The sequence below is a fragment of the Solenopsis invicta genome, chromosome 9 (genome assembly GCF_016802725.1).
Source record: "Solenopsis invicta isolate M01_SB chromosome 9, UNIL_Sinv_3.0, whole genome shotgun sequence".
NCBI lineage: Eukaryota > Metazoa > Arthropoda > Insecta > Hymenoptera > Formicidae > Solenopsis > Solenopsis invicta.
Genome location: NC_052672.1, coordinates 13271456 through 13298225, shown reverse-complemented (window position 1 = coordinate 13298225; position 26770 = coordinate 13271456). Strand labels below are relative to the sequence as shown.

The 26770-nt window shown below is 41.6% G+C and overlaps 1 protein-coding gene across 1 annotated transcript in view; it reads left to right on the top strand.

Moving 5' to 3' along the window:
• Positions 1-26770, top strand: part of LOC105193451 (protein Wnt-1) — a 47681-nt gene that overhangs the window by 1238 nt on the left and 19673 nt on the right. The gene's annotated exons all lie outside the window — the stretch shown is intronic.

Genomic DNA, 26770 nt, shown 5'->3' with positions numbered 1-26770 from the left:
TTAAAATAACACTGTATTTGGAGTTGTTACATTTCATACGCTTTACGTCCATTTCTACCAATGTGAATTAATTTTACTCTCAATTTAACTTATTTTTTTATTTATTTTCTAGTTTAAAGAATTAAAAAAATAGAGAACAAGGCATTGGAATTTTTTCTGGTTACAAGAATTAGAAAGAGATAAAGAACGATCGATTGTAGAAGTAGACACTGCAGTAATGCCGGATTAAGTTCCACGTTTAGCGTTAATCCAATCTCGATTTGATTAATTTTTCTGAAGAGTATAATTTTATCTCGCGATGAAAACTGAACTGCTACATGTGGACATGAAAAAATCCGCGACGATATATGAAAATCGTCATAATTATTCTGACACTCAATGAACATTTTTTTAGAGACTCTCGTGTTGCAGCAAGATGATACGATTTCAATTGCCATTGTACTAGTTAATTAAACCTGCTGACTATTGTTGCGCATATTCCTACGCAGATCTCTAATACTTTCACTGCCGAGAACGCCTATTGACGCCTCCGGTTTCGTATATAAGAAGCAGGGGGCATCTAAAGACGCTTTGTTCTTGTTACGTTCCATCTACTCGCGATCTTCAATTAATAATTAATACACGGATATTAAAATAATGTAAAACTACAGGTAGAACATTAATCGACAGAGAAGGAATTAATATAAGAAAATATGAAGCAAAGATATCACCTATAATTAAAACAATTTCGTCAGTCCTAAGCGTAATTAAAACTCTATATATAAATTGTTATGAAGTTGTTATAAAGCTCATCTAATCTTATTCTAGTTTAAGATTTTTTTCAAATTGAAGATGCTCATGATAAAGATCTCTCTCTCCAGATGGTAATCTGCAACGACGCGTTAAAAAGAAGATTACAAATGTTAATAACATGTTGCAGACTTGGGAAGGATATCGTTATTATTTATCAAAATTAAGAAGAAGTTTATCTAGATTTATAATATCATTAGCGTGCAATCGCGTGCGCGCGCGCATGATCAGGGAATGCATTCTCCTGCAAGCATCATCTCTATCTACGGTAATTTCCTCCGGGAGACGAAGGTAAACTTGTCTCTCCCTCGTCTCTGCCCCCCTCGGCCCCTCTCTCTTGCTATCCGAGCACTTTACCGGCCAAACAAATGCGTTCTCCACTGCAGACAAATATCCTCCGTGAGTTCTGGACAGTCGATTATTTTTATTGACACGATGATCGCGCGTTGATGCCACGGTATACTGACGAGAACGCGGCGCGTTCGCGGATGTATCACGCGAGGAGAAAATCTCGTCCACGGGGGAATACGATGGCTTTCTTCGTGATTATTCGAGCACCGGCTGCAGCATCCCCCCCGAGATGTTACCGCGCGCGGACCGAAAGTGGCACGTTAAGTAGCGAGTTATTACGCGAGTTATGTTGAACGCCTTTCAACGTCGGGTTCAAGGACACGTATTGGAAACCGCAACTGTACATTCTCGTAATAACGAAATATTTGCCTCGCCTTGACCGACGGACCCTATGTGGAAGGGGGACAGGCCGGATTTGTTTGATTTTATAAAGGAGGAGCGCGATTTAAACGGAAATAATCGCATTAATCTTCGAGTCCTGAATCGACCGCGTGATCATCGTGAAATTTCCTTGAGACTTCCTTTCTTCAAATCCAAGATTAAAGACGTGAAATCGCAATTGCAGCGAATGAACAAAAATAAAATTTTTATCTCACTCTAATCGCAAGATTAAATCGCAAGATTTACTATCACCGTAAATCTCGCGATTTATTTCAAGATCTCATTTTTCGTCGACGTGAGATGAAAGTCAGATCTTCATCTTCGACAATCACCTATACGTTTAAACGCATCTTCCTTTAATTCATCAATTTAATTCGTGCACTCACCAATTTGCTAAAACAATACAGTTTGTTGAAGGGACTGAAAAATTCCCGCTGCAATAATAATAAAAAAAAAATATGACTCAAATCGCGCACGGATGCTAATTAAATACGATGATAAAAAAGTACTGACAAAACTGACGATGACTGCATGTCGAAAACGGCTTTGGCGTAAATTTGAGAAATGTTCATCGACGCGCCGGACAGTCACGAATCCATAATGGACGAATAATCCCCTTCGATCGGCGGGGCCGCCGCGAGCGAGATCGGAGGAAGCCCCGGCGGCGGTATAATGGCTACGCGAGCGTACCGCTACGAGCGGCGTTGGCATATAGGTAGCGACAACTTGCCCCTACAATCTTAAATGAGGAAGAGACTGGTCGAGCCTTTACTGCTCGGGCATGATTTTCTACCCAGATATTTCATTTCCGACAAACCCGTTCCCCCGGGCGATTAATCGCCCGCTATCGGGCGCGCGTGGCGAATCCACCGATTAGGGTCACCGATATGCCGATATTGGAAAGTATCGACCGTCTGTTTCGCTTTTAACATCCATTGTACGGCATAATGATATTTAATTCACGCCGGTGAACGATACTCTGATATCAAGCTGCGGATTTGCCTTCTATTATAAAAATGAGACATGTAATACAGGTCTTGAATTATCACGTGTCTTTTATTTTTAATACGCGCTGTTAAAAATCGGCAGAATTTAACGGAATGTAATGCAACAGAAGCAAGTTTCAAGTAAACGCACTAAAAGAACATTTAATATCGTCAAAAGTGCACTAAAATTCATGCCATATACTTTTCAATTACAGATACATTAAATTTAATATCTAACTTAAAAATACATTAGATTTCATGAGATTTTTAACAGTGTCCAATAACGTCTATCGAGATCTTTTGTCAACACGTGTCGTGGCATTGACATCGCTCTGCCGAGATAACCAAGCGGATAAAGGATAAAAGCATCTTTTTAAGTAGACGCTGCGATTGGTTTTAGAAATAAAATTTACGGAGAACATAAACCAATAGAAATTTAAATTGATTGTGACTTCATCTCATATTAACTTTACTCTTATAAAATATTTTTACATCCAAGGTTATATACTTCTCACTCGTATCCTACCGATTCTCCGTAATACAATGTTAGCCTTAATTTCGTTTAAATCAGAAACACGTGATTATCCGTTTATTTAGCTATCGACGAGTGCGTAATGTCGATCGTTCACGTTCTCCCAGAGAATACCACTAACGTCTTAGCTATGGGCGATCATTAAAGAGTAGTCTACCGACTAAATTGAAGAATATCCCGGGAGAGCGGACTCGACTCTTATCCGATCGTGAAAACTAACGACGCGTACGAATAAGGCGCGCGGGATGTACATCGACGAGATCAATCAACTCGACTCAAATTATTATTGTCGATCGCTTTTTAGATATCGCAATTGCAGTAATATCCTACAGTTCTATCATTTACGATTGCGAAATATTCATTCGAGAATCGAGTTTAAACGTGGATCGTATACGAGAGACGAGATTCCCTGGTCTTCCTTTTCGCAGAGTGTTTGCTTCTTCCTTTTTTGTTTCTTTCTTCAAATAGTTTATCAAAGCGCACGCACGTCAGCGCGGTTGATTTCACGTCAATCATTATGAATGTCCATTGTGGAGCCGAGGACCGTGTCTCGAAGCGAGTCATGAATTTTCGAAGCTCTCGATTCTCGCTACGGGAACGCGAGGCGGCCCCTCCGCGCCGTACGCCGTATTAATTCAGGGGTGCCTCGAGCATGACTATCCCGGTTTTAATGAGGTTTAACGAGGGCTTCCTTTCTTATTTTCAGCTTTTGTTTCGATTTATCGATCTCTCGCGCTCCTTTGCCTGCGCGCGCCCATATAGAATCGAAAACGCGCGTGCTTCGGAATTAGACGCGCACCCCTCGAGTTATTCCTCTCTCGGCTTATTCGGGGGGAAAAGCTTGGACACGATTTACTGCTCCTTCTCTTTCCCCGCGTAAATTTGTCGATGAAAATCTAGATGTATGCTGTTTGCGACGTCCTTCATTGTATTGTAATAAATTTTACCTTCACTCTATCGTAATAAACTCTGCATCGATTATTTGAGTAAACAACGCTGTCCATGCTGCACATGGACAAAATGCAGAAGAGCTCTGAGAACTTTTTTCAAAATTTATAAAAAATTGTGTAAAAAGGCTAACAACAAGTTTGTAACTTATTTATATATTAAAATGTAAGTATCAAACGACATCCGACAAAGTGTTTTCACAGAAAGAAAGAGGTTTTGTTGAAGTCTAAAAATTTCGTTAGATATAACTCTGAAAATAATTTTGTTGAACCAAATAATACGTAGAACGCTCAAGCTGGTTGCTACACAGAGAGAATTTTCTTTTAAAATTTACTTTGAAAATTATGGTGGTCGGGAAACAACATATTTCAAAGAGATTTTTATGTGATTTTCTCTCTGATTTCTTAGTATCTACTGCAAGAAAATATAAAATAATTTGATTAAATTTTAATAAAATTTTACTAAAATTGTAATAAAAAGATTCTTAAAAACATTATATTGTTCTATACTGAAAGAAAATAGAAAGAACAATTTTGTTGAAATATAATACAAATATGAAAATAATTATCTTGAATCATTAAAATAATTACATTGCACTGAAAAAAAGATTTGATAACTATTAACAGATTTGCTAAAGTTAACAAATCCTTTTTTCAATACAATGTAATTATTTTAATGATTCAACATAATTATTTTCATGTCTGTATTTCAATAAAATTGTTCTTTCAATATACGACTACTATGATTTTAAGAATTCTAAGAAAAAATGATACAATGTCTAAATCTGTTGAAGTATTATTCATCAAGCTTGAACGTGAATATAATTTTATTTTGATGAATTAACAAAACATTATTTAACTAAATTTATACATAGCTAAATTTTTAAATTCACTTCAGGAAAATCATTCTTTCCATATGCGGACTGCAAAACGTATTAAAATAACTGCTATAATGTTAACCATGCATAAAACCGAAATACGGAATGTAACAGATTCTGCAATATTGAATGGCATTTTCTCAGGCAAGGCTCGATTGTCATCGTAAGCCGATAAAATGAAGAGGTAGCAAGCTCTCCGTGAGCGGATTATAATACCGTCTGGATACCGAGGATACCTGGTCGTTCGGTGATTGACAAAAATGCGGTGGCGGCCGCTGCGCCCGCTCCCAATGACGAAGATGAGCGATCGAGACAAAGACGATGCCGCTGTCTTTTGAAACGTCACGATCTTCATAAAGAAACAGAAAGAACGCGGCCGTAAACCAACACGCAGCAGATGAGCTGCGAGGGTGAAAAAGGAGGGAACGAGGGAGTGCGCAGCCGCCGCCGCCGGGGCAGATTTAATAAAAGCGTCTTTATTGCCAAACGCGAGTCTCCGGTCGGCGGTGCGTTATAGTTGCACGCGCGCATCGTCTTTACGACGAGCGATTAAAATTGGTATTAACACTCTAACGTTACCCCGCAATAATCCCGTCCCCGTCGCTGTCGGCAGGCCGCCGGCCATTACCGCTCCTCCTGAAACGACCCGGGACGAGCGACGGTCAAGCCGGACCCCGCGCCGAATGACGATTTCGCGCTTTATTTCTCGGCGCTCGCCCGCGCTTTTATCGGTCGGCGCACATCCGCCGATGTTGATGACATTGCTGGCCGGCAATGTCATCGCCGTAAGCTCGCCTGTGCCACGGGAGAGTTTCTTTTCATCTTAACGTACGATCGTAACGCGATGATGCGCGATAACGTTTTGATAGAAACGAGATGTTTAATTTATTAAACATGCCCGTACACGTATAACACAGAAGAAATAAATATGCACATTTTCGATCAACGGACAGAGGATTTTATAAGTAGTAATAATTTTTATGAGCTTTATATATTCCGCCTTGTGTTTTTGGATTACGCGCGCACCGATTATTATTTAATCTTGAAATGTAGTCTTTGTCAAATAATAATCGGGAACCAATTTGCGATCAGAAGAAAAGATAGCAATTTATGAGAAAAAAATTAATGTAAAAAATATAAAATAAGCCTTTGTAAATACCTTGAAAGAAATGGAAAAAAAAGAAAGAAAGAAAATACAGACATGAAAATAATTAAAAATAAATTACATTGCATTGGAAAAAAGAATTTGGTAACTATTACTAAATTTCTTTTTTTTAATGATTCAACACAATTATTTTCATATCTGTATTTTCAATTAAATCGTACTTTTAGTGTATATTTATACAAGTTTCAATCAAAACGAGTGATCATACGAGAGAGACAGGGTTATGCGCTCTTATCTTGCTCATTGTATTCCATAAAAAAGTTTCCCGTTTTTTCATCTCGTGTTCAACAAACCGAAAATGAGAGGAAAGGCTATTCCGTAATGACTCGTTTCTTTTTTTAAGGACGCAGGAATCTACAAATCCAGCAATATACTTTGCGCTGAGAGACAAAGACTCGCGCCGGTGTATTGCGGAACGTTGTATGGGGAAAAACGCTGTTCGTCGTGGAAAAAGCCAAAGTACATTGCTTGCGAGATTCGATGACGGGATAAGGGCGATCTCGTCGTTATGTGTTTCGTTTCGCGACGTATAGAAGCGCTTTATAGGGACGACGGGCGGCATCGCGGCCAATACGGCGCGGGTATCTCGTCGTACTTACTGCTACTCCCGGTCCTCGTATTTTTTTTATAAGACCCATATAAAAAGTACCGTAATATATGGCCCGGCCGTCTCGTAAAAATAAACGGCATCGCCGCCGATAACATGTTCCCCTTCGGCGCGACGTGTCATCCCCTCGCGAAAGGCCACCCCCCGAGATCCGGTGTGGCCGCTACGCGCTACTACCGCCAGGCCGAAGGGATAAATCGGGATTACCGGCGCGTTTCGTTAATTCGATCGTTCGGAATTTGCGCCTATAAAATCCGGTGACCCGGCCGGAATTCATTTCCCTGCGTCCGTCGCGTCGTCGGACCCCCGGCGACGTCGCTCGCGTTACGCAAGATGAATTTTTCTGCGAAGCCTTCGAGAAGATGATACCGCCGAATATCCTCGTGGCGCGTTAATAATAACCTCGTGGTGCGTTGGAAGCCTGAAGGATCATCGGACGGCACGGCACGGCAGCGGAGGCTTCAGTGGCGCGCGGCAAAAACCTAATAGCATCCTGTTTTGTTTAGTATTTCTCGTTTTACATCGAGAGAGCGGGCGAGCGAGAGAGAAAGAGAGAGAGAGAGAGAGAGAGAGAGAGGAGAGACGGGGACAGGTGAGATAGTGAAGGGAAGAGAGAGAGAAGAAAGAGTGAAAGAGCATCTTCCCTGACCCCTCGTCCTGCTGACCATCTCTTCCTCTCGCTCGAAGAATCTCCGACAAAGGAGGCCGCCGCGAGCTTTGGTAGCATGCCTTCGGGACTCCTTCGCCAATGTTTCCCTGGAGCCTGAGATATATTGTCATAACGAAGAGGCCAGGTTAGGTTATACAGGGCTACTTTTCTCCTTTTGGTCCTCCGCCTCTTCTCTCTTTTTCCTCCGTGCTATTCCCCCTCCCCCCCGCTATTCTCTTTCTCCCTGTCCCACCCTCTCCTTTGTACTCGTCCACTTTTCAATTTTCCAGAACGATTGCGTTACGTGCAAATTTCGGGTTTTTTTTTCCTCGAGACGTACGATTTGCCCTGATACGCTGATCACTCCAATGTAACAGCGTATATCCGGAACCAAATTGTTTCGGACGTTGACAAATGGCATAAGTTGAAAAGGAAGTAAATAACGAACTTGACTACCGACTTCTTTTGAAACACAAATTATGCTGGAACACGTAGGAACGCGTGGAGAAAAATAGTCGCGGGGGGGGCATCGTTATTACGAATTCTTTTATCAAAAGTACTTGACGGTTAAACAATCAGGTTTTTGTAACCAGCGAGAGTCGACACAGAGAGAGAGAGGGGGGGGGGGGGGGGGAAGAGAGAAAGAGAGCCATTCGACAATTTTTGTTTCTACACAATACAGCGGCCGTTTCTCGTACCTGGCGCATTTTTTTTCCTTGGGCTGTACGCGGCCGGTTCGTTATTTGCGCTCGCTTTTGCGATCGCGCGCTCATTGTTCCCGTATGCCGGGAATAACATTTTTTTCGCGGCGCGCGTAATTAACCGCGCAAATGTTCATATTCATCAAGGAACAATAACCTTGTTAGCTCGCGGTCGACTCGCGGCTCTCCATAGAATGTGCCGTGCCCGGAAGGCACGTCGCGATTGACGCATTGGGATTGATAAATATCGGCAATGTCGAACGTTTCAATGGTCGCCGCGCGCGCGTTACAATCCCCCCGCTCTCGTGGCGCGACCGCGCTCTCAATTCGGACCGTGCAATTCCGCGCACAAAATCAGATAGACTTTCTCACAGCCCCCTGCCCTGCCCTGCCCTGCTCTACCCTCCCCCGAGACGATCTCACGCGACGTCTAATAATCGAAATCGGCGGGCGCCGCTATCCGAAATATCGGAAAAACGTCAGACTCTCCGTATGTATACCTCGCGCCGTGCTGCAGACTATAGATAGACTATCGGCGACGCACACTTGTTGAACGCGTGGTTTATCTTGGCCTATAGATCACTCAGTCTAACGAGTCTTCCCCAGTGACTCTTCCCTTGCTCATCTTATTCGTCTCCTTGCTCGCGAAGGTGCAGTCGCGATTAATGCGATGTTATTACGGCCAAACCAGTATAATATCGCGCAACTGCGTTACTTCAATCTCTTTTAGTATTCAGTGACGAAATGATTGACGTTTCTTCCATATTAATATCCAATTTTAACGACAGCTGCGCAATGTTATTATTATTATTTTTTTTTTTTCAGACTCACCTAGAGAAATGTGACAATCGGAAAAAATAGTTGAAGTTTGAAATGAGAAGATGTATATACAGTGAGAAAAAATTTATTGAAAAACTATATATTTAGTTCAATATGTGCAACTGAGTTGATTTAATTAAAAAATTTGAATGGTTGACATGAATAAAATATATACCGCTTTTTTGTACAACTAAATAACTGATGAATGAAACCAATAGTTAGTTGATCATATCGGACTAAATATTTTAGTTTTTCTAACAAAATTTTTTTTCTCAGTGTATATTAAGGAAATTGACGGAATATTAAAATTATATACTTTCGACGAGAAAATTCAATTACCTTCTCATCTTCCTTTATTTGTTTTGAATCGATAAAGGTACCAAAAAAAATTATGTCTTCTCGATGAAAGGATATACATTGTTTGAAAGTTTTGTTCTGATCTAAATGTCTTTATTTTGGTGAAATAAAGACAAAAAGAATTGCAAGCGTGTCGCCTGCGCCGCCGCCGTTCTCCGATTGGAATTTTCGTGAATATTTGCCGATTATCGGATCTTCGTTTCGGAGAACTCTCGGATCGATATTATCGCAATGCAAACTTACGAAATCAGCGGCGCGCGAACGAGATATCTGAACGAACGAAACTCCTACCTCGAGAATTTTTGGTCTATACGTCTCTGCAATTTGGTGGGAAGTGCATCGCGATAACGTACGTACGGAACTTTGCACGAATAGAAGGAACATGGCGGCGACAATGATTTGACTCCGCAGGCAGTAGCCCCGAGAGCTACTACTACTACTACTACTCTCTCTCTCTCTCTCTCTCTCTCTCTCTCTCTCTTTGTCTTTCCCTCTCTCTGTTCTTGTATTATTCAAGTCGCCATTATTGGACCCCTTGATCCGGCTGTGCAACACGCTCTCTCGCCCCCGCGGGACGACGCAATTGCATCTGCTCGGAATGAGAGTGGGCGAGAGGGGTGGGTCCACTACTCGCCGCGTATCGCAGCCGTGCCGAAGGAGAGTACCGTGGGCGTTTAACCCCTCGATGTGAACTTCGGATCTAGTTACTTAAGTTCGGTGCTCGTGCAAATAAAAGGAGGAGCGTAATTTATGGCCGGCAAGATATCGGGACGTAGGGCCGCAGAAGGGGTGAGAAGCAACCGAGGGGGAGGGCGGGTGGGAGGGATAGCCAGAGGACGGAATAAAAATGAAACGCGCACGGAGTCATTGATCCGGATGGGACAGGATAGGATAGGATAGGAAGAGACGGAAGTGAGCGAAGACAGAAGGAAATAGGCCCGAGTATTCTCTATTCACTCTTATAAAATATTATCGTAATGGTTGTTCTACCTTCGTCTCTTTTGGATCTGTAGAAACAGAAAGATAATTTCGAAAATTCTCCTTCGAGAGCGCATGCCTCTAAAATAAATTAGATAAACTCAGGCGAAAACGATGTGAAGTGATACGTCTTTGATACTTTTAACAATTTTTCTACTAAAACAAATTTGTATAAAATTATAACGGTATTCTCTGTAATAGAAGACCCATTGTTTTATTATTATTATTATCTTTGAATAATTATATTACAAGTTTTAATTAACTTGAAGTTTGTTTCTGTTAGAATAATATACATTATTTTAAAAATTTAATACTTTCAAACCGCCTCTCTCTGTCTTTGAGATACAATTATATATAAACCTTATAAGTTTTGACTAAATGAAATAAATAATGCACTTCCAATCAAAACAACAATTAACTGAGACTTAAATAAGTTAGTAAATTATGAATAATAAGGTAATTTCTCTCCTTTTTATAAGCAACAGCGATAATTTCAGCGATAAATTAACGAGATGTTATCGCGAACTTTAGGCTCTTGAATACGAAACTCTTTAGAAACACGGCGCAAACTTTTCTTCACGCGATTCCGGGGTCAGTTACTCCAGACACGCCGCCTCATATCGCGTCTGAATTAACATTTATCCGATGCGTTTTGTCTTAACGAGAGCACACGCAAATCACGTGAGCCACATAATTGTGGGTAGCGGGACTGGCGGGAGAGAGGGGAGAGAGAGAGAGGAAAATCGTTGAGAATCGCACAATCCCGTGGCCTGACATAAATTAGCCGTGGCTTAAATCCCGGTCTAATCCATCATAAATAACTCCGTGCAGATGCGTGTACATGCGTGCGCATGGGGATTCCGTCCCCCTAAATTATTTCGAAAAGATCGCGGCCCACGTGCTGCATCGTGCCGGACGCGTACATATACGCGCGCAGTATATATCCCACTAGTGCTTAACCACCTGCCAAATACGCGAGACACTTTTTAATCTGCATTGACGATTTATTCGTACGGATCGAGCGCTCGATGCTCTCGTTGGCAGAGCAAAGCAAAACTGGACTTTGCAAAGTAAAATCGTTTTCGTCGTTCTCGCGCGCTCCTTTCTCCGGAATAACAAATTTTTTTTTCATCTTTCAAATAAGAGCTAACGATAACGCAAACGATGTAAAATAATTGGTAAGCTAGATGGTTAAGCATTTAACTTTCTCGTGTTCAAACTCGAGCTGCGTGATCAACGTTTCGTAATACAAATCACACTGAAAAATATTTGTTATGTTCAAGTAAATACATTTATTTTAACATCATTTCCTAGATTAAAAAAGAAATATTTCCCAAGTTTGAAAATAAATTATTTTATACTGGCAAATATTTATTTAAATCAGGAAAGTGATGTTGCGTTAAATATGTTTGTTTGGACGTAAAAACTCCTTTTTCTTTTTTAGTGCACGTTTTACACAAGACGTATATTTGAAGAAATATTAATATAAGAATAAGATATAAAATTATAAAATCGCGTCAAGTATCCAAAGTGGCTCTCGGCGATGATTCAAAAAGTACGGGAAAACGACCGAGCGATACATCTGGTCGCGAACCTTAATTGTCAATAATAAATGTTAAATGGCCCTATCCGAACTCCGTCTCGGAGTCATAGCCGCGTCACGCAACACCGTTGAGTCGAACCCCGGATCTTTAATATTAATGGACAAGTTAGTAGACACCCTCTTTCCCCGAGACGTGTAATGACGTCGATGATGGGCGGCACTGCCACTACGAATGCCGCGGATCCACGTACATACGCCCTACGTATCGAATGCGAGCAGGTGAATAGAGGCGAATATGTCTCTCTGGGGTCTCCGTAGTCACTTTGCGTTTTAACACATTCTTGTATCAAATAAGGGAGACGAGATATCCCGAGATATTCCGTTCGGAGAAATAAATGTTAGGTAAGACAAAAAAAAATACCCGATTTCAACTACGTGCCACGATAATTAGCGCAAATTTACAAAGGGTGAACGATTGAGTTTCAATCAATATAAAGAAAAAAAAAGAAGGAATAATTCAGCGCAATTTCGCGCGCATTTCTCCCAATTAACTTTGTTGATCCGTCGGCAGTCAATCGCGCGCGGTTGTTGAAAGATTTCATTCGCATCGTGCCGTTTCATCGTTTGCAATTGCTTATCGGACGCGCGTAACCAGATCGATAATTACGTGTTACTTAATTACTCGTTTCTGCCGGAGCATCAAGTCGCGGGGCACGAACGCGAGATCAATTAATTATATCTTGACCCGCGCGCCGCCGCGGCATTTCTCCGTTCGGTAATAACATCTCGTAACGCCCGTAGCTATTAAAACTCTCTCCAAGCGAGGCGGCGGCAATCGCGCAAACTCCATTAAGACGCGCGCCGCGCGGCACCCTGCTACATACATCACCTTGCCGCGCCAAGCTTTAAATCGGTCGCAAAATTTATATTAAAACATCTGTCGGATGGCCGTTCTCTCGTGAAAGCTCGTAAACCCCGCTCGCGAGAAGCAATGATTGCTAAACAAAGTTTTTGCACCTGCCGCGGTAGGTAGGCACTTATTGTTGGGTAACTGGGAGGATCCGCCGCGGTATTTCGTAGCGCGTTAATGACAAGTAATTTGCTCTTTTAGCGTTGCGTAAAGTGTTTAACGGCGCTCGGATAGTCTGAGCTTAAAAAGGCAGCTTGGAAAATTGAATGATCTACTTATGAATTTCGGATGAAATAACTTCCCCACTGTGTTGTCTGTCGGCAGATTTTGAGACGATATTTCGAACGATTAAGCACTACTTTATTAATTTCTATCAATTAATTTAATAAATAGGAAATGACCTCTGAAAATTTGAACAAATCTTGTTCATATTCTAATCGCTGTAGAAAAATTTTCGCTATACAGTGAAACATAATAAATCTTTTTAAGAGTTTTAAAATTTTTATTTGTAGTATCGAATATAAACTATGTTAAATATGTAAAACGTGATTTTCATATATATTTTTGGATTTATCATTTGTATTTAAAGATAAAAAGATTTATCTCTACTTATCTATTGGGTGAGTGCAAAAGTTTTGATGGATTTTCAACAGAACTATTGTAACCAACATTTTTTTAAACGTCGAAAGGCAATCATCGATCTGTCGAACTTCTTCTATCATTATTACACATACCTGAAGTTTTTCTAATATATTAGCATGCCTGTTAATGGTGCAATAAAAACATGTTGGTTACAACATTTATCAAAAACTTTTGCGCTCATCTAACATTTTAACAAAATCATCTGATTTTTTACTTTGTTAGTGAATGAATTATCGTACACGTAATAACATAGAAGAGCCCTATCTCTCATTATTGGGATTCTGCAAGATCAATCTTCATTTCCTTGGAGTAAAGTAAAGGTGTAATCTGCTCGGGTTAGAGCGATCGTGCTCTGCGGCTTGTTCTAATCTAGCCTCGAACGGATAGAGAAAACATGAAGAAATGGAAAGAAGCGCAGAGAAGGAAGCGGGGAGCAAAAAAACAAACAGCTCCCATCCGGTTTTCCTGCCGCGTTCCGCGCGATCCTTCCTCCTTACCGTCGCTGTCGGCATTTTCCGTGATATCGATGTAAAGAGGGAGGAAAAAAAAGATGAGGTGGACGGGGAGAGGACGAATCGTGATAACTGGGGTGTAATACGCGCGGAAGAGCCACGGGTGGAGGGAACGCGAAATGGAGAGCACTCTCGATTTGCCGGTGGCTCGATCTTCCCGGTCGATCTTTTGTCAGGAGCAAGTTTCTCGTAGAAAAGGGGCACCACGATGGAGGCGGCGTATAAGAGGCGGGAGGTACACGGGACTTAGAAAGAAGAGAAGAGCAGAGCAGTAGCACCAGCGGCAGGGGCAGCCAGCGGGGGTGGGAAAAATGGCGAATCTCGCTAACAAGCTTTCGAAGAAATTTGTGGGGAAACAAGCTTGAGGCTGGTTTCGTAGTTCAAGTGTACTCGAGCGGAGAAAGCTGAGCATGCACATGCGTGTACTCTCTTTATTTTTTTTATTTTTCCCTCCCCTCCTCTTTCTCTCTCTTTCTCTCTCTCTCTCTCTCTCTCTCTCTCCCTCTGCTCTCTTTTCTTGCTTCTTTTCCGGGATCGTCGTCCCTTGCCTTCGCCCTTCCTCTTCCTCTCTCTCTCTCTCTGTCTCTCTCCCTCACACTCATTCTGTTTTACATAACACACGCTACATCGACGCTCGAGCGTGCTCGAGCGTTTCACCCTTTACACCGTGATGTTCTCTCGAAAATCCAACCCTTTTTCAGCTCGGTCGACCAATAGGCGCTCCCGCTCCCGTTGTATCCGCCAGTGCCTACGTCGCCTTTTTCATTATTCGTCATTCGACCGGTTTAAAATTTCATTCGTTTTCCTTTACGTGTCCTCTCGCGAACAATCTTTTCGGGCCACTTCCGGTACATTCGCGCAGATGTTCTCCAGAGGACGAGAGAATCCGCGCCGCGCCGCGCTCTCCGCTTCGTTCTGTGTTGCCTCCCTTGGCTTTCTGGCCGCCACTGCCGCGGCCGGCGCGCGGCGCGTTGCTCTTATCCTTTTCTTGTCTCTAGCCACAATATTCCCGCTGATATCACGGCGCTCTTTCAATTCCGACCGAATTTTCCGGAGTGTTGCCAGTTCTCGAGCGCCGTTGTCGTATACACAATATCACGTTCGCAGTTCTTAAGGGATCCAGATATATTCATGAAATTTCTATCTAACCTATCCGTATTTGAATTTTAGATTTTTATCTCCCTTATTTAATTTAATTTTTCACTCGCTCACTTCGCATTATATTATTCTTATTTATTAAAAAGACGTAGCAACGAAATATACGACGATTTCAGCGATTGGTTGGTACATACCGAGAGGAATTAAATCCCAAAGAAAGGATAATGGGATTGTCTAAATGACGGCTCTCAACTCTCAAACTCTCGACAAGAAATATCCTCGTTATACGAGGGGGCATGCACAGGTATGTACGCCAACGTGACGTTCTCCGTCCCTCTTCGGCCTTTCTGCGTCCCCTCTGCTCTCTCTCTCCCTCTCTCATCCTTCGTCAGACATTTTTTCAGTTCCAAGTGTGACTCGTGCGCCCGGTCCTCGTGACGCTTTATTACTTACTTGGCCGGAAAGAGCCGGAGAACACGAGAACGCGAAGAATGTGAAGAGTTTTTCGCTAAAACAAACGAAAAGCTAACGCGAGCGCGCCCACTCCGGTCGGTCGCGGTTTCGCGCGCAGCCGGCGGTGATGCGCGTGCATATAGATGAGACCGGAACTAGGCGTGTAAACAAACAGACAAACAAGCCGCATTCAGCATCCCGCGGATTGTTCCGTGAATTTTGCAGCAGTCATATTCGTTTCTGAGATTGGCTTCTTCTAGCTTGGCGTGCGCTCGCTCGCTCGCTCGAGCACCAGAAGAAGGGAGGAGGAGGAGGAGGAGGAACGATTCCATCTATCGGAGATGCGAGGGGTTGCACCGAAATGAACCCCGCAGCGAGAGAACGCGGGAGAAGGGGGTGAAACAACGAGGCGGCCACTAAAAGAGAAGAGAGAAAAAGAGAGAGAGAGAGAGAGAACGAAAGTAAGCGCGTACGCGGATCGATCGATTCGTCTTGCCAGGAAAACTCGCGATCTCGTCGCATCGATATCTGCATGCCTAAAATGTCGCCGGAAAAGCCGCTCGCCGATAAAATCTAGTTCGGTCGCGCCAGTCGCATCGCGAAATTGTGACTATCCGTCGGGAAAATCGATCGCGGCGCGCGCCTTATCTCGTGACGTTTGGATAGGATAGGAATTTACGGATTCGCCCGAGAGCGACACCCACGCGGCACACAGTACCGATGTAAGAGAAAGATGTAATATTAATATAAGCTGCGAAAAAACGACAAGACTTGTTTGGCACGCGTATCCTTGGCTTTAGCTATCTGATGTATCTCCGCGGGAAACTCTCGCGATCTCTCACCCATTGTGTCCCGCTTGCAAATATTACGAAAGCTGTTTGCCAGGGAAAATTTACGATTTCCCCACGGGGATGAGACGCGCGCTATACGATTTTCTTGAAAATTTTCAGCGGTATCGCACAATCGAACGGATGGAGCGCGCGCATTATCTCGTTGTTACGTAAAAACTTGTCGCGAGAAAAATTCAGATAGACGCTTTACGACTTCTCTCTCTCTCTCTCTCTCTCTCTCTCTCTCTCTCTCTCTCTCTCTCTCTCTCTCTCGGAATCCCGCGCGTCCATTTATCTCCGATATCCACCGTTGTCCCAAACACTTTTAATGGGGCCCCATTTATAAAGCTTTTATCATATCTCTTGTATGCAATCTTAATTTCATTCCTCTGGAAATTGTCTCTGTGTTCCTTTGAATATTTTCTTTAAGCAGTTAGGCAATCTCCGCGTGTTATCGCAGATATATACCGCCGGTGAACGACCGGGGTTAAAAGAAAAAAAAATATTGTTAGATAATATAACATCGCAGTTTACAAGCTTGCTTTCTCCTTTCTCTCTCTCATTCGAGATATCGCCGAGTCTTAAAAAAAAATTAATAACTAAAGGAGGTTAATTATCTCCGCGACGGGGCCGGTTGCATGCCACCTTAATTTGGGTGGCGTGGCACCCCGCGACAGCGCGGCGCGCATTAAAGCCAACGTTAAATCGCAGCTATTTTCGGAAGGTAAAAGTCTCCCCTCCCTCTCTCTCCCTTTCTCGTCTCCTCCTTCGCGATGCGCCTCTCGGAACGCCGCGACGTTCCAGCGCAGAAAGGGATTCGCGCAGAAAGGTATCCGCGACATCTCATAAACACGAAATCAATTTTAATCCTTGCCGGGCGGTCGCTCCCGCGCGTTTATTTATAAGCTTCAAACTCGCTTCCTGTACGAACGTTTTCGTGCTTGCGCTGGATTTCGTTTTATCCTTTACTTCCCTCAAAGATGCCCGTGGCAAATTGATCTCTCGCTTCTTTACAAAAAAGTACAAAAATTGTACATATATTTTCTTGTACGCAGTTTACATTATATTTACATTTAAAAGAATAAATTTTTAAAAATGCTGTTATTTCCTCGCCAAGTGTGCATCTCTTCGACGGACATGCTCGCTTTTCCTTCCAGAAATCATCATTTGAATCCTCTCATTTCTTTTTTTTTCTCCCGTATTTTTTCGAGAAGCGTGTGTGGGCGCCGGTCACTCGCGATCGTCTCGGCTGGAAAATTTAATTAAACTCGCGCATGGCTGTAAATTATCGCGCTATCGACAGGGATGTCAGGTGGTACCCGTCGCGCGGCGAAGACGCGAGGGGGAGGCTCCGAAGGGAGAAGAGGAGGGCGCGAATGGTCGAGGTACAGGGGAGGCAGGGATCGCGCCAGTGTGGTATAGTAATACATTTCGTGTTGTGGTCGCTGTTAGCACCGTTAAACTAGCCTTTACTGTTCCGCCTCGGCCTTTGAACGTCGCCGACTACTCGGCCGCGGCCAGCAGCCGTTGAGCAATAAAACGCGTTCACCATAAAATGCCGCGTCTCCACCGGAGCTGCGTGACCTCGACTGTTGCCCTGCCCTCCGCCGCCTCTCGTCACACAAAATACGTTGTTCCTACTCGTACGACCGAGTCACGCTTGGTCTACGAGTTCCATGCGACACGTTTGGTCGCGCGTGCAAAAAAAAAAGGAACTTACTGATGAAGTTATGACTCCGTCAACATAGTCCAGATTTAGGACCGAACTTGCGGCCGTCTGAATCCGAGTTTCGTCTAGCACGCGTGACAAACGTCGCGATAAAGCATTCTGTCGGACTGATGATCGCGGGTGGTCGCGGCTCGGTGTTAATTCCTGGATAATGACAAAGATAAGCGAAAGGTGCGTACGTTTTTTGAAGAATGTCATTAAACGCACCGATGATGAAAGATACAGCTCTTTTTCCACATATATAAACGATTTTTATCTCTGAAATAAAATAGACTGTTAAGCACGCTTTACGCGATCTATAATTTGCGACAGAATTCAATTTATACTTTTATCCTTTTTTTTTTGTATAGATCAAAAATTATGAATATAATTATAGGTGAGAAAAATTGTACGAATCATAATTTGATTTAAAATTACGTATTTATAGAACATTCAATTGTTTCTTTGACATTTGTTAGGTTATTAAAAAATAATGACGTATCTCGAATTATGGATCGTTTAAAGCGGGCGTTAGTTTGCAGTGGACTGCAATTCACTTATATAATATTCCTTTGTTTTATAAATCACATGTCTAAATAATTTCGAAATAACTGTAAAATACTTAGGGAATTTTCATTTCCAATTTATGTCTTACATAAGTGAAATTTCTTAATGAGTTGATTTTTTAACAACGCTAATAGCGCAATGATACTCATGTAAAAATGCTTTTTTCGAACCCATCAAACGTTTTTCAAATAACAGTTTTCCGTTACGAAATCAATCCTAGGACAAGAGCGATCAAGCATAATTGAGCGAACAATCGACGATACGATAAGTCTTCGAGGAGCACGTGAAGGGCAATTGTTTAAAGGAGATATCAATGATACTTGCGAAAGAGTGATCTATTATCGTTGACGATATTTTTCACGTTTGATTGTATTTACATATTATTTTAAATTTCTTTCTCTTCGCGTAATAAAGCGTCGTGTTTGCGAGCGCAAATTACATACGCAGCCAGGAAACTCTCTGTTTTGCTAGACACAGAAATTATACATATAATGCAGAAATCGATTGCCTGAATCTGTTGTATTCGAAAAGAGTAACTTTTGCGCTTCGCAAAGTAGGTCGCTCGGCGCATACGCGATCACGAATTACGATATAAGAAATGTGGATCATAACACACGCCGCACACGGCACAACATGGTGCAAATTCTGCAATTTTGCATGCGTTGTTTTCTTTTTTGTAATAAAAATAAGTTTCTTATCGCGCTCGCGCGCCCGATTACCGCCGCATGAAAGCGTCACAACGAAAGCGATGCTGCACAATAAAATTCGTACGTCAGGTTGTCGGAATTCAGTTGATGCGGTTATAGGGATAAAGGATTGCCTTTACGAAACAGATGATGCTCGTTTTTCTTAAATTACGAACTCCCGGAGGATAGAACGAACTTGCTGCACACGCGGCGCTTGCAACGCTGCCCGAAAAGAAGAAAAAACGGGGGAAAGAGGCGCACGCGGTGTACACATCCGGCCGCGCATCCGTTCCTCGCGTTCTCCCTGCCTCGTCCGAGGCTGACCGTCAAAGATAACGTACGGCGGCGCTTCCGAAAAATCTCGTCTTTGAAGTGACGCGACCAAGCCGCGAGGGCGTTCGCTCCAGAGCCGCGCGACGTAGCCGTACGTTTACGCGTCCCGAGGCAGCAAGGATTTTTATTTCGAGAACGTATCTCTATCGCGTCTCGCGCCTTAGGTAGAACACAGTGCGCCCGTAACGATCAAGACGCGTCCGGGAATCACCGTTCAGTCAGCCTACGTTGATTTTAGCGTCTTTGTCGCAAATTCATATAATTTTCCTTATTACACTTCTTATATTTATATCTAGTGACCTAGTCTTTAAAAAAGAATTTCTCTCTCAAGGCAGCACGTGACGACTCTAGTCACGCTAGTTCTATTTCGTATAGCTTTTATAAATTACTTAAGAAGGCAATATAAAGATTTTAATTATTAATTATTAATTAAATTAATTAAAATAATTACGTAGGATAATTTTTATGCTCTGTCAGCGAGAAAATGAAATTTCAGCAACAACATTGACTGAATTTAATTAACCAAAATACATATCGATTTTTTAAATTTCTTATCATTTTTAGAAAGCAATTGATAGAATATATACATAATGATTTCAAATACTAATAAATTGTAGACTAATCAATAATATAGTATGTATTTAATAATAATAATAATGATGATGATTTTTTAGTAGGGTGTAAGAAACACCCCAGATGATCATTTATTCTCAGCCTAATTAGCCTCACGTTTTTGAATTAAAAGATCTTTTTGAACTGAATTAAATGCGAATAATTGCGACTTCTTTATTTCGTCCTCTCGCTCGTTTGCGAAGTAGCAAGAAATTACAACGCCGCGATTTCTCGACTCTGCGGGCCCAGATTGGCCAGGTTCTCGGGTCATGGAGCACGCGAGACAATGGCTTAATAAGCGGAAAATTCATACGTAAGGGTGGAACGAGCGGGTGCAGGGGAGGAGGCCGGTTTAGAGGGTAAACACCGGGGTAATTGGGAGAAAGCATAAAGAATTTTCCGCTAAATTGAGCCGCTTCCGTTGAGATGGAATTTCTCCCGGTGGCTTCTACCTCCCCGACGCGACGCGACGACGTAGCCGCAATGAAAGTTTTCCAATAAGAAACGAAAGAGCTAATCAGACTTTCTCATGTTGTACCAGCTCGAGGGGGGGACTCAATGGACCGCGTATCAATGTTTACGTCTCAGCCGAAAGTCTCTTTCTCTCGCCGTGTTGCCTTCCGTTCCTTCCGTTGGACACCCGCACTCTCGCTCTCTTCGTTTTTTAGCTCCGGATTCCCCGGTTCGATCTCTGCCGCGCGTTCCTTTTTGCTCTTCCTTTTTTTCCTCTTTTTATCAATGTATTCTTGTCAGCCCGAAAAACAAGTTGGAAAAATGTCCCGTGTTGGTTTCAATTATTCGTTGACGACCGATACGAAGAAGGGATTTTAGAAAGCGTCATTTTTTTTATCTTAAACGTGCTATAATTACTCAGATTTCAATATTTTTATGCACATCGTTAAAACTATCGTATGTACAAGAGATATTATTGTTATAAATAGAAAATAAATCAAAAATATCGTGATGTAAAAAAATTATTAAAAGTGTACCGCGGAATGAGCTACACACAAAAAAATGTTCTGCTCATATAGATAGATTTCTAGGTGTCACAACAAAAATTTATCTCTACTTTTTGTATCTGCTAAAATATTATTTATCACGTATAGAATTTATAGCAGCAACGTTTTAGTAATATTAGAAAATTTAGGCCTCATTGCCAATAAGATCAAATTTTATAACAAGTACGATTGGCCTCCATCAAAAAGGTGCCATAGAAAAATTTTTTTCCAGGGTTCACAAATAGATATAAATTTTGTCTGTGTTATTTAGATTGATTAAATACCAAACGATATTTACTAATCATTTATCTACCTTAGTTAATTTTTTGCAGCCAAAAAATTGTGACTGTAGTCGCAAGACTTTTTTTTTTTTTTGGAGTGTGTACCAAAATCTTTGACGAACAACGATGAATTTCGAGTTTGTCACGGGATTCGTATTTAGGACATCTTGCAAATGGCACATATCTTCCACACGATATACGTACGATGTAATGATGCGTGTTTACAAATGCCTCGCGGCGAAACGTACGATGAGTGTCGCGATACTTCGTACACGTGATTTCGCGCGCTATTCGTAGGACCAGTCAATCTCGACGTCATGCTTTCCGCTCGAGACCCCTTTGAACCCGAAGTCGTCGCACGTGTACGTTACTTACGATATTATATTATTCTACTTTATGTTTACATTTTATTCGAGTAATACGACGAAGATTTATCGAGCGCGGCTGTACCGCAGCAAAAGTTATCTTCCCGCTCTCTCGTCCGCGATTATTCTCAGCGTACTTATGCGTCGCGCTTTGATCCCATCCGGCGGGCAAACAAAAAACTGCACGTCGAAGGTACGAGGTGGCCGCGGTCTCCTCGTGCTCGCGAACGCGTGGAGATTACCGCGAGCGTCTTTCAGCAATTCGAACAATTTCGAGACCGAGCGGCATCGAATATTCATGAGTGAATCCTCCTGTCGCACAAAGTGCGAAAAAAAATCTGGATTTTATATAACGCAACTGTTAAATATTAAAGAATCGAACCAATTTCTCGAATTAAATAATTTTTTTTTTTAACTTTTATGTGCGTCGGAATGTACCATTTTAACACAATATATGTAATTAAAAGAACAAACTAATCAACTCATTTCTGTGGTTGAATTATTTAGTTTCCAAGTAAGAAGGATTCGTATTTACTTGCATGCACTTAGTAAATAATAAACAAAATTCGAGTCAAATTGTTCGATTCCATAGTTTTAATTAAACGACATATTGAGTAGAAGCAATGGCGACCTATAGGGAGAGAAATAATTAAAAATAGCTCAAATATAATTCGACATTATGAATTTAACAGTGTGAACATCACGTGTACGTTTGTTCTGAACTAACAGTGATCTTTTTTTTATTTAGAATCAGTGTTTATCGGTGTGCGATATTTTGAAAAGGGGTTAAAGCGATTCACCCGTCCGTGTGTAACCACGACATTGTCGCTTACGATTTCCCACGCGAAAGACTTCTTTCGATCGAGGGACGAGCTCGGGGCTCGGTCCCAGCCTACATCGTACATGCGGTCCGTGTAAGTCCCCATAAGCCAATAATGGGCCCCGTACCGACGAAATGGTTTCGAAGATTTGAGGAACGCGGCGAGAGACCGCGGCCGCGGCACAAAGCGCGCCGCCACAGGCGAGCCCTGCCTGCAAGATAATTGTCTTCTTAGCGAAGGTATACACACGCGCATATACCGCGAGCAAAGAGAGAGACAGAGTGAGGTATGAATGGTGGTCTCACATACGGCGACGCACGCGGGACAAAATAAATACTGTGTCGGCCGCTGTATACGTTGTGTCTCACGTCGAAGCCGTGTATACACACACGGCGGCGAAAGAGTGCCAAAGCCATCCACTCGATCTTTCACTTCTTGTTCTCGGCAGAGCGATCTCGATGAAAATTTTTCGCTTGCGCAAAAAAAAAGCGATATTTCATTTGCGGAGAGAAAAGAGCACATGCGATCCCTCTTCCGTTGTCGTTCACGTCATTCCTGGGTGATAATAAACGGATTATCTACGTGATATACCGCGCCCTACTTTGTATACACAAGATGTACAGTAATCCATGATTTTAATGACTCACTCTGTGATCAATTCAATTTCCTCAACTACGACGTCGAAGCGAATAACCTACTCTCTGAAACGGTGTAATCTTACTGATTTGCAGCGCTATACTTTTAACTGGGATCATCGGTGATTATTACTGCCTTTTGAGTGATTCCGATTAAGAGAAAGGTACTTTCGATGAGATCGGAATTGATGTATTATCATTGAAAAACAGTGCACATACTGATTGATACATTTATAGTGTACCAAGAAAAAAAATTATGTTTAAAGTGATGAAATCGTTTCTTTAACTTGGTTTTTTTAAGTTGAAAATATCTCTGAGGAAAATAAAAATTTATTTGACGTCAATTAATGACGTTATTAACCTTTTTAAAAATAAATTATTTGTTTAATTTAAACAAATAATTTGTTGATTCAAAGAAAGTACTGATAGAAATGTAAGAACTAATTTAGTTGTTCTGGTTTTAAAAATATATTTCTTTCATTGAAAAAATAATTTGCACAATCAAAAAATTTGTTTAAATCAAAGAAACCTTTCCGAGTGTATAGCACTAAAATTAGACTACTCATTCGATGAATAATACACTGATTCCGATTAATAGACTAGCTTTGAGCTTAGAGCTGAAGAATCTTCAGGAACGTGATTATACAATGAAACTCGTGGTTTAAACTTGAAAGGACTCTACTTAAATTTAAATTGAACGTTTTATATTCGATGGCTCCAATTGTCATAAACGTTACATCGTTTGAAATGAATTGTTCTCCAATTTGAAGCAACTGATTTGATTCGTTCGTCGTATTCCTTTGTACGTAATAGTATCGAAACACCTTTCTCTTCGTTCTATTATTATTATTTTTTTCCTTTTTATTGCACTCGGCCGATTTTTCTTTCTTCCTCTCTCCCGGTCTCTAGCTCTTCGTCTCGCGGCGAGTGGGCGGCGAGCGGCAATTAGCATACTCGCGTGATCAAAGCGGTAGGACGCGCGACAAGAATTAACGACCACCAACAAGACGACGACTCTTTCCTCGAGCACGCGATGAAACGCGGCACCCACACGCCTGATGATTCGCGCGTGGACGCGCGAATGCCGGTGGTTACATATTGCCGCCGTGACCGCTTCTGACGCAACCGGACGATCGACGTGCCGGCGTTGTAGCGCGTCGTATATATCAGAAATAGCCAACGTATGTGCGAAATGAATGGTAAAATCTTACGTACGTACGGACGGAAGTGCTCTCGCTGTTCGCAACTTCGCTGCGAGGAAAGAAACGCGAAATTAAGATATTCGAGAAAAAATATTGGGATTTTCGGATGCTCTGCTAATATGTCTAACTTGCCAAAGAAAAGTCTGCAATACACTGAGGGAAAGATTACTGAATTTTAATAAATATTTAATCGAAGTATAGTATTAACGAATAGTATTAATGAAATATTTACTAAATGTAAATATATATTTATTTAATACAAGACCTATTAATTTAAGTATATTTTTTCTTGTAAAGTAAATATTTATGTACCGTAAGTAAATATTATTGTATTAGCACCATTCGGATAAATATTATTAAAATTTAAGAATTTTTTTTCAGCGTACGCATGATGCAGATGAGATGCATAGTGGACTGAGACTGAAAGGCAACATTATCCAAATAATTGTGAATTTTCAAATATATTAATTCGATGGTAATCTACTTGCAACACACGTGAAACACGTCGTATGTCTAAAACTTCGAATTACTACGCAGAGAAAAAAGTTGCCAACTTGACTAAATTTTTCAACTCGATTGAATTTCTTTAGTTCAAGTATTTATGCATTTAAATTAAATATATACATAGTTAAATTAAATATGTGATTAAATTGAAATTCAAATTATTTTATGTATTTCAGTCAAATACATGAACTTAAATACATGAACTGAAAAAAATTTAATCAAGTTAACAACTTTTTTTCTCAATGTATTAAATGTTATCAACATCAAGTATATAATAAGATAGCATATCAATAGATAATTTCTGTAAAATGAGTGAAAGATTGATATTTGTAACATGTATAAATTTATTTTTAAAACTACGATAAGGGTGTTGCGATTGGCATATTAATAGAAGGGAATATATGCATATTGGAGAGTTTACATCGAATTGATATTTATGGCGAATACTTATAGAGACGTACTCGACTATTTTCGGACATAGCTGGAGAGAGGTACGCAGAGATGGGATATTTATGGAGGATTGCCGACATTTTCTTCTTCTTTGCTTTGAAATGAAGGCCTCTATGCGAAGCGCTTTACGAGAATGCTTTGATTTATTTTCAGTCGCCTGCAGCGTCTATCATACGGACACTGCAGATCAAGCGTGCGTGGCGCCTCGTCACGCTCAGACCACACTCTGGTTTCCCAGCGTTAATTACTCGCTTACAGCGCTCGTTACAGCGTTTTCCTCGCGTCAACGCTCGTCCATCCGTTTGCGAGGCGACGAGTCGCGGTGCACGTTTTCGCGAGACCAATTCGCGCATCTCTCTTGAAAATAAAAAAAAAAAAGATTATATCTAAAGGCAAGAGTTGATTTCTTCATCGCAATGAAGACGAAGGAGAGATCCAAAGTTGCTTTCAAGTTGCGGCTTATGCCTGTGTTGAACATATTGAACGGCCGCAAAAGCGACATTACGCTTCATTTCCGTACCGACGACCAATCGTAAAAAATGTTGGCTTTGCAATCGTTCGCGATTCTTCTCACCGATGAATGCAAGTTCAAATGACGAGTTCAATGATCGATCGGTTATGTAATCGCGTGTCGCGTAACATATCCGATTGACTTTCGACAATGCGCCGTAGTTGGAAAACGCGGGTGTCTGCCCACTTCTCTTCCGTTTTTCCCCCCACTCGTTTCGGCCGAGCATCCTGAAATGCAAATCGCATGGTGCGGCGCAATATGCTAATGCAACCATCGTGGTATCCGACAACATTTGTCTAACCGAGCGTTAAGATCCTGCCAGAGCATTCGCCGGCTCCTTGTTTCATGCGTGAACGACCCTTAACCCGGCGCAACGAAAGCCTGAACCAACATGGGGGAGGGCTGTTTTCGCGCTACGGCTATGAGGATATTCGTATTGGGTCGAAGAACGTAAGCCAGATTGATGTACCGCGTGCGAGAGAGATTTATCGAAACGATATTTATCGGTGACGACGTCTGACGGATTTTTCAATAAATAATGTAACGAACGACGATGCAAAGCGTGCTTTATTTTCAGTGTCTAAATGCCAAGCACTTGCGCGTTCTTCTGTACACTTTTTTTTTCTAAAAAATCGACTCTCCCAAAAAATTTCTTAACCTGAGAATAGTCACCTGGTTCTTTCGCATAAACGCTTATTTGTTCTATGATTTATTTGAAATCATTATATGTATTAATTTATTTACTCAATATTTTTTTTAATTAAGGAGAAAAATAAAAAAAAAACAAATTCTCGATCAGTAACGAAACTACTGTACTGAACTTCATTTTCTCGCTGCTGTGAAGTAAAAGATGCTCCAGGTGACTACTCTCGGGTTAAATTTCATTCAATCATGAAGTGATCTCAATATTATGAAATGCGAAACTTCAAATGTCTCTCTCTTTTTCTGTATACTTTATTTATTTATCCA